The sequence below is a fragment of the Halyomorpha halys genome, unplaced genomic scaffold (assembly GCF_000696795.3).
Source record: "Halyomorpha halys isolate HHAL.00 unplaced genomic scaffold, Hhal_1.1 Scaffold1444.1, whole genome shotgun sequence".
NCBI lineage: Eukaryota > Metazoa > Arthropoda > Insecta > Hemiptera > Pentatomidae > Halyomorpha > Halyomorpha halys.
Window position 1 is genome coordinate 79,376 of NW_027116120.1, and position 9,512 is coordinate 88,887.

The following is a 9,512-nucleotide window of genomic DNA, read 5'->3' on the forward strand; positions in this document are numbered from 1 at the left end:
TTTGTTCTCATTAATTAATAATAATTATATTATTATTGGGGAGTGGGGTGACATGGGTTCCAATCAGGCTGTAATTATTTGTTAGCTATGAGTCAGCCCTGTGGGTCCGGAACCCCTCCGGTGTCCACCCAGCCTCATAAAGAAGGTAAATTGGCGGTCGAGCGGTGATTCGGGCCAAATCACCTTGCACAACCACTGGTTTAGTGACAGTACTTCCTTACAAAGTACTACACTCCTGAACCTTTATTGGTTGTAGCAGTAAATTTTTTTTTTTTATTTTTACCGTTAAAAATATATATATTTTGTATTCATGATGTTTAGTCTCTTAATTTGAAGAAGTTTTGAGTGGTGTAGAATTGTAAGCGTAGAAATTGTTTGTTATTCACCCTCCTTCTCCATCCAGTTCCCACACAAAACAACACATGGTCAATTCCTCCAAAAAGTTTCTATCCGACTACAACTGTTTATGAAAATTAAATCTCTTCTCTAAAAAATTAAATACGAATTAATTTTTTAACATTGCTATTAAATTTTATTTTTTCATTCCATTACTATATTTTTACAAAACTAGCTCAAATTGTACAATAACTACATAATATTATTATTATTATTAACTTCATTGTTATAAACATTTATATTGAACGTACTAGATTTATATATAATCTTTACACTTTCTTGAGACTGGTTATAATTGTATAAATAAAATAAATTTTATCCAATTTTAGTATCATAACAATCTATATTTCATTATAAGTCAAAAGTTTCTGACAATTCGTCCATCCCCAAGGACAATTTTAAAAACTTAACGCAGGCTATTCGGCCCAGGTCAATAATTTCGGTCCAAAGTTACCTTATTTTGTCTTATCTTCACTTTAAATTAAAAATTTTAATCACAGTCAATGTTCACTATTATACTTTACCACAGCAATGAATTTTTAATTGAATTGACCGAAACGTCCTACATTTATTTAAATTTATTTTATTTAAACAGTACTATATTTATTTACTTCTTTCGTATTCATTCACTGATCAATTAATGTATAATACTGCTTCTAGTGGTCAATAGAATCGTCATAATAATAATGAAGGCTTAACGATCCCAAAGGTTCAATGCCGATACCACTAAACCCTCTTTGCATATATCCTTCCAGTGATGCACCTCCAAACCCAATTATACTAAATTAGTTTTAACACAATCCTCTTATCTACGTTTCGGTCTACCTCTTAGTGCACTGTTAATTAACATTTTAGGGATCCGCTCGTTACTAAGCCCTACAACCTTACATGCCCATCTTACACGCCGCAATGCAATAACTTGAATTATATTTACCGGGTGTAGGTCCCTTAATTCAGTGTTTTATAATCTTCTAAATTCTCCCGTTAATTCATCCTTTTTCGGTCCGAATATTTTGCGTAATACTTTATTTTCGAAAACCTTAAGGCGCTGTTCATTCATTAGGGCTAGGGCCCACGTCTCGCATCCTTAGTGAACAGTAGGAAGGATAATAGTTTTGTAAATTTTAATTTTTAAGTTTTTCGGTAGAAGGCTAGAGTTTAGCAGTTTCGAAATTCAAGCATTTCCCGCCTTCAACCTAGTTTTTCCCCATAAATTTCGTTTTTTCTAGTTACCGTAGAATCTAATTACTTAAGCCTATATGTTCAAACGTATTTCCTCCTATATCTCTTGCCATCCCGGCAAAACAAGAAAATGAAATAGCCGGTATATGTATATATATATATTTGTAAATGCCTTTTTCTTTGCTCCAGGAGGTAAGAAAAAAAAAAAACCTATATCTCCGAAATTGCTTGCGTAATAATATGATTGCAAGCCTTTTTTTAAATCTATATAGAGGTGATGAACTTCACCGTTTCAATAAGCAAATAAAATCTTAATTAAAAGTGGGATCCTAAAAAAGCTATATGCACTATAAAATGCTTTTACTTGAAGGAATTAGGAATGAAAGAGGCACTGAGAAAAAAACTTAATAAAAACTGACCCAGGCCAGAACTGGTTTCCCGGGACTCAACATCTCTCAGCTCCGCTCTTCTACCAGCCGCTGTCTGCTCTGTCCGCCTCAGTTACTATGTATTTATTGTTTATAGATTTTGTCTAAGCTGTTCAAAGAATAATAAATAGAAAGTATGATATATTAATAGGTTTCGTTCTTAGCTTCTTTATGTCAACTACTCGCAGAACAAAAAGTTGAATGTGTTGATGGACAGGTAGATGGGAAATCGAATCAACGAGTCAACTCCTTAGAATGAATCTTACTCTGGATTGATTCTCACCAATGAATCACGATTCGTGGGAGAACCTAAGAAGTTAGAAGTTAGAATAGGAAATATTTCGTTTTATAAGTATTACTACATGGCATTATATTGTTTCATAATTATTTCAAATTAATTTTTAAAAAACATAAATATATTATATATTACATAACTGAAATATACTAAACAGAAATCGAGAACAGCTCCTAGCAACAGAGCCACTGCTCACAAAATAGTACAAGAGGGTGGTGGAAAAAAAAAGTCATTTATTTTACACCAATTTTTGATATTTAATGACAATACTTTAATGAAAACTATGTATAAATACTAGTCAAAGTCGATGACCAAGCATAGTAAGAGGGAATAAATAATGGCGGCTGTTTCAAAGGGTTTAAAAAAAAAATCCGGAGCTCTATATCATTAAAATTATCAACAACAAAGAAAACCTAATGGAAATTCATTTAAAGTAGATTAAATTTGCTAAAATACGAACACTAATAGACCTATTTTATTGTATTTGACAAAATAAATCAACAAAATGTTAATTTGTTTGGATAAAATTTTTGATTTTTGAAAAAATATATCTCAGAAAACATACGTACGTATGTCTGCCACCACTCCAAATAAAGATAATTAAACTTCCTATAAAGTGGTTTAGGGATAAAGTTTATTAAAAAGCAACATTTTATAAAAAATGTACTAATAATCAGAAGTTAGTGTATTTATTTTGAATAATATAAATCTCAAAAACTATTCGACGTACAAATGTCTATTAGTACTCAAATTAAAGCTAGTTAAATGTACTATTAAGTAGTTTATTGCGTTCATTTTCATAGGAGTAGTAATTTTTATGATATTTGCTAAAATAAATGAATTTCTAGTTGTTTGGACAAAATTTCATGTGCGAAATTTATATTGAAATGCGAATATCATAAAAACTACTACCCTTACGAAGATACGTGTCATAAACTACCTTATAGTAAGTTTAATTATCTTTACTTAGAGTGCTGGCAGACATACGTACGTATGGTTTCTGAGATATATTTTTCAAAAATCAAAAATGTTTGGATATAAAATTTTTGATTTTTGAAAAATATATTATTTAATATCCAATTATATAAAAATTTTATATCCAAACAACTTGAAATTAACATTTTGTGAATTTATTTTCTCAAATACCATAAAAATACTATTGAACGTAAATAGCTCTATTAGGGCTTATGTTCTAACAAATTTATTCTACTTTAAATGATGTTCTCTTATGTTTTCTAGTGTTACTGATATTTTTAAAGATATATAGCTCTGAATGAAAAATTATTTTTTTTAAAGTTTTGAAACAGGCACCAGTTTTTATTCTCCCTACCTATACTTGGCAGACTCATCAATCATCATTTTGACTATAATTATACATAGTTTTCATTAAATTAATATCAAATTGAGGTGAAATAACTGTTGTTTGTTTCTCCCTGGCTCTTGTACTAATAGTATATGAACATAATATTTTTATTTCAAATTATGAAGAAGATAGTCGGTAGTGCGGCCAAAGGTTTAGATCAAAATAGTTGTTATCCATTTTTTGTTTCCATTTGACCGCACCCCTGACCATTTTCATCATAATTTGAAACAATACAGGCAATCATTTATATATATATTTTAAATATTTACTTAAAGTCATAACAGCATTTATGGGGGGCTATTTCAAGGATTATTCCCCAAACCCAGTTAGGAAAATGTGTTATGTGTTGCTTCCTCCAAATAATTTGTTTTAGTATATTCCTTGGGCAACCCTAGAAACAATTTACTTGTTTATTGGTGATTTCACTCTTCATCCTGGTGGCTCAAGTGACCATTTTCTGAAGGTGTCAAGGTGGAGCAAGTGTGTGGAAGGGTTATTTGGTTTGGCTTGTACAAGTTGCCTGAATGGGTAGCTAACCTGGGTGGTCGATTGTGGGGTTTGGGCACAAATCTAAAGGCGTTTGGACTTGTATTGTTTTTTATTTAGGCTTTCCGTGGTGTCTAAGGATTTTCGCAATCTTCGGAATGTATAATCAATGGATCGTTTCATACGAAATGTCAGTTTTCACAGAAAAATTTATTTGCAAGATCGCTGATTTTTAAAGAAAGTTTATTTAGTAAAACAACATTATTATGAAGTCAAAATATTTTCATTTAAAATATTTACCTTCATTTTCTATATATTTTCTTCTTTTTAAAATAAAAATAGAGTAAATCGAATGTTATAGCCCTCAAAATTCAAAATAACGAAACATGTATGTGGATACCCCGTTTTTTGCACCCTTTGTCAAGTAAGCATTTGCACAAGTCTTGGATTTGCGACAAGTGCCAAACATGTAGACCCAGCATAATTATTCTGCATTTGCAGCAAGTGGCAGAAGTATGTATGTGGCTTTGAAGACCTGTCCAAGTCCATGGAGATCACGGTCCCCCGAAGGAACCTAGGGTGGGGATAACGGTGTGCCGCGACCTTGAAAGAGTGGGGAGCCGCCAACGGGGGACATGCAAGTAGTTAGTTCTCAGCCGTCGGTCTGTCTGTCGAATCTTTGTGTTGTCTCAGTCTCAAATCGGACCATTTTCACGATACATTTCTAGTGTTTTTGCCATACAGTATCGAAATTTGAGAGAACAGTTTTACGAATTATGAACTCATTCATCCAGTTGGAGGGAACTTCGTAAAGTGTTTATTATTATTGGAACTTCCACAAGGTTTGTAAAATTGTATTTTATTCAAAAATTGTAGTTTCTTTTATTTTTTTAAATTGCACCGAAAAAAATATTTTATATATGTATATATAGTTGACCGTAAAACTGATATATAAGAAGATGGTCAGGGTTGCGGTCAAAAGAGAAACAAAAATAGTTTACAACTATTTATTTTCCGACGTTTTGCAGGGCTTCGTCAGGGCTGTTCAAAGCAAAAATTGATTGCTTCACCCGTTTGCTTTGAACAGCCCTGATGAAGCCCTGCAAAGTGGGGCGAAACGTCGGAAAATAAATAGTTGTAAACTATTTTTGTTTCTCTATTGACCGAAACCCTGACCATCTTCTTATTTATGAAAAAATTATTTGCACTCCCTTGTTAAAATATAATAATAGTCAATATATCAACATTTAATTTTTTCAGTTTTTTTATTATTATTTTTCTCTGTTTTATTATTAATAATAAGTTTGATTTAAATTTATATCGGTCAAACAGAAAAGAAATAAGTTTTCGAATAAACCTGTTGCATTCCAGCCGCCGCCATGCTCCTAACTCTTATTCATTATCATCTCGCTCTTTCTTTATAATTGTTATTCTCCATTTTATTTATTTCTGTTCATAAATTGAATAATAAAGGTTAATAAATAGCTGCTATACGTCAACGGGTCCACCGCGTGTCGGGTTTCAGATTGCTATCAGGGATGACTGATGATCAAAATGGCGGGAAGGGCCCATTACCGACTGATAGCCCCCAAATTAGTCAGGTGTATCCGATCCATATCTCGATTAATATACAACTATCGATTTATTTACATTGATAATTTAACTAGAGATAAAATTATTTAATTATTTGCAAACATTTTTCATCATAATAACCTATTTGATAATTATGAATAATTATAATCCCTCCCACTATGTCCAATTGTTGCATGATTAGTTAATAGAGGTGTGTGTGTAATCCGTAGAGAACACGTAGTTTATGTTATTAATATGCATGAATTTATGTTATCAATATGCAAGTGAAAAAAGTATTAAATGGATTATTTATTAGTTGAGTTTCGGATATTCTCGTTTTGTAAATAGCGGCTTGGTATAGGATTACGAGATATCTTTGAATAAATATCTGAGTCACTTGTCCTTTCAGTCGCCATGTGTTCACTCAAAGTTTGTCTTCTTATAACTGCATTCTCCTTTAAAATTTTAGTTACCACAAATAATTTTTGTAAAGTAATTATAAGGTAGTGTTTTTATTTTTTATTGCATATTTAAATATAATTGTCAGATTGAAATTTCTAATACGGAAATTTTTTTTATCAGGAATTAAAAGAATTTTATATTTAGGAAGATACCCCATAGTATTTTAAAAACGAAACAATTATTGGTAACCAACGTTTCGCCCTAATTTGCTAGGCTTCATCCAGGCCAAATTGAAACTTGATACAATTATTGTAAAATATGCTAAGGCAATTAGAATGTAAATTGAATAGTACGTTAAAAAAAAATAATACTAATTTTCTATTTACCCATTTTTATATTTTCTTAACTTACCGTGTTCATTTTTTTTTTTTTTTAAATAACTTTTTATACTCATTCTATTTGTATTCTAATTTGTTCATGATATTTTACAATGTTTATATCATGTTCTTAATGATTCTCCTGATGAATCCCTTTAAAGTGGGAGGAAACGTTGGTTTTACCTCTAATTGTTTTTACTATTTATGCCTTTAAGGACCCTCTCACAGATTATCTTCTTACATTTCAAAATGTTTTATTATATGTTTAGTTAGCAATTCCTAATTAAATCAGGTTATAAATATTTAATTATAATTATTCAGTATTTTCAACTATATTTTAAATTATCTAATAAAACTGACTCCTACAAATTTTATTTATTTTTTTATGTCAATGACTGATTCTTGAGTATATTTTGTCACTAAAAAATCTCTAATTTTTTCGATTAATAAATAAATAAAGTTTGTATAATTTATTATTTTGGGATTTTAAATTATTGTTGAAACATTAAGAAATATTGAGGTCGCCTGTGAACGAAACAACGCAACAGGTTGACTCCACACAGAGATGATTCCGGCCTTATGAACTTTTCTATATTTAAACTATTGTGGTCTCATGACTCTATAAAATATTTTTTCTAAAACTCTTACTATCATTTTTTTCTTTTAATGTTAAAATTTAAATAAGTTTGTAGGAGTTTTGTTTTAACTGTGTCTTACATTTTAAGTTCTGTTTTCTACATTCATGTTTTTGTAATTTTACTGACTGCATGTATGTGTTTTAATGTTTATCTGTATGTCTCCCTACATGTGTTTAACATGTCTCAATGTGTCAATAACATATTTATAATTGTTTTCCTATATTTGATTCCTAACTAATGTTCTAAGAGAAGTATTTCATATGTCTGATGTTTTTCCATCATGTAGAGTGATGTTTTCTGCCAAATATTACTTAGTTTATCATGAAGTATAAACAAGTAATTTATACTAATTTGGAATATTAAGTGGCATTAATATTAATATTGGACTAATGGCAGTACATTAAGCGAAGAAAATGCTTTAAAAACAAATATCATTTTTGTCTGATTCTAGGAATATTTTTTTATTTTTAAATATTTTATATTATCGATAGAGCTATTAAGAGCGATAAAAAAAAAAAAACAGTTTTTTTTATGAGTTAAATTTTATCCATTTTGATGGCTCATGGATAAAACATGTTATTTTTTACGTTTTAAATTTGTCTTTAAGAACTCTCAATTCAAATTATTTCTCACACCTAGGTTTCATTTTAGATAAATATAAAATATTAACATTTTTATTATATTGTTTAAATGAGTCGTTAACCATATCAATTAACTCAACTATCGACTTTATTTATATGTATTCATCTCTACATTATATATATTTTCATACACTTATCATATATATTTGCATCGGAAAATGTATAGTATGCGCTAACCCGACGGACAAAATAAGATTCGGGCAAAACGTAGATGGGAAGATTATATTTGGTCGGACATTAAAGATTTAACTTTTGTTGAATTAACTCGTTCCTATAATTTTACTAAGCAGTTGATCTCTCTAAAAATTATTTTTTGGTCTTAATCGACTAAATTGATATTCTGACATCCGAATAAACATATATAAATAATATTTAATACATAAATTTGCAAAAATATCCATCATTACTTTAAAATAGTCGCTTAAGTAAAATGTAGTATGAGTACATGTAGTCATCATAGATATCATCTCATAAAATTTCTATGATGTCTTTTAATATAAATTTTGTCAAATTGGTACACTCGTTTTCACACACATCTAGCATTTATGTGAAAATTAATATTTTAATGTTATTAAATGTTTATTCATAATATATTTAAATGGTTTATACTTGTATTCATTGCATGTATGTGTTTTAATGTTTGTAATATGTCTGTTATATCTATATACCTTTGATGTTATATCTATAGCATGTTGAAATGTGTCAATTCAATGTTACTTTCATATATATATTTATATTTTTTTGTTTAACGTGCCAATAACATTCCTCAATGTGTCAATAACATATTAAATGTGTCTTCCTTAATTTTTTATGTGTTTGGATATATCTTTTATGTGTTTAATATGTGAATAACATGCATCAATGTGTCAATATCATATTAATTGTTACTTTTATGACTTGTTGGGCTGTGTCTGAATCTTCACTGAATGTTCTTAAAATATGTTTTTTTAATATTGAAAATTTTATCTGAATTTTTTTAAATAGAATATTGACTTGGGGTGCTATATAGTATTATTGAAAACAAGTAATTTATGAAATTGAATAGAACTTTGAATGATACTTTTTAAAAATGTGTCACACTTGTCTAATCTGAAGGACCTTTCACTATCTAGAAACATTGACCATTTCCGCTTAACGTTTAGGACCTTCATGAGTCATAAGAAAAGGCAAAATATTTTGTATACAAAAGAAAAGAATTTCTTAAAGTGTATATTATCAGAGGCTAACGAAACAATAAGTGCCTCAGGGGTCGTAAATCGTAAACGCAAACATCGTTAGGACCAACCGTGAGGTTTTTTATTTTTTTTGTATTTATTATTTTTTTTAATATTTTAATTTACACGTATCTTAAGTTAACTAGGAAATGATTGAGCAATTTATATGAACCGGTAAGAAAAAAAAGTATTTAAAAAAAGTAATTCCCTTAATAGATCTCATAACTAATATTTTGACTTCTGAATAAAAATATATAAAACTGTAATATTAAATAAATTTGCATCCATTTTTACATTATTCTAAACAATATTTGAGTAATGTGTATTACATTTGTTTAAATGAACTAACGTAGTTCTAGATCGTTTAAGTCAATGTAGCTAAAGTTGACAAGTGCTTGAAACCCGGTTGCCTAGAGGAAAATATGCTGACGCACTTTTAATTTACTTTCTAATTATGTAAGATGTATTATTAGAGTACAAACAACTATACAAAATAGATTTATAAGGACCATACTTAT

The 9,512-nt window shown here is 29.4% G+C and overlaps 1 protein-coding gene across 3 annotated transcripts in view; it reads left to right on the forward strand.

Moving 5' to 3' along the window:
- The window catches only part of LOC106689738 (SERPINE1 mRNA-binding protein 1), a 61,145-nt gene that overhangs the window by 22,487 nt on the left and 29,146 nt on the right, over nucleotides 1-9,512 (forward strand). Inside the window, exon 1 of one of the 3 annotated variants that reach the window (XM_014434896.2) lies at nucleotides 4,789-4,992. The exons of 1 other annotated variant lie outside the window; for it this stretch is intronic. The gene's annotated coding sequence lies outside the window, so the exon portion shown is untranslated. Of the gene's footprint in view, nucleotides 1-4,788; nucleotides 4,993-6,154; nucleotides 6,226-9,512 lie in introns of those variants that run through there. One more of the 3 variants, XM_014434899.3, reaches the window with a different exon arrangement.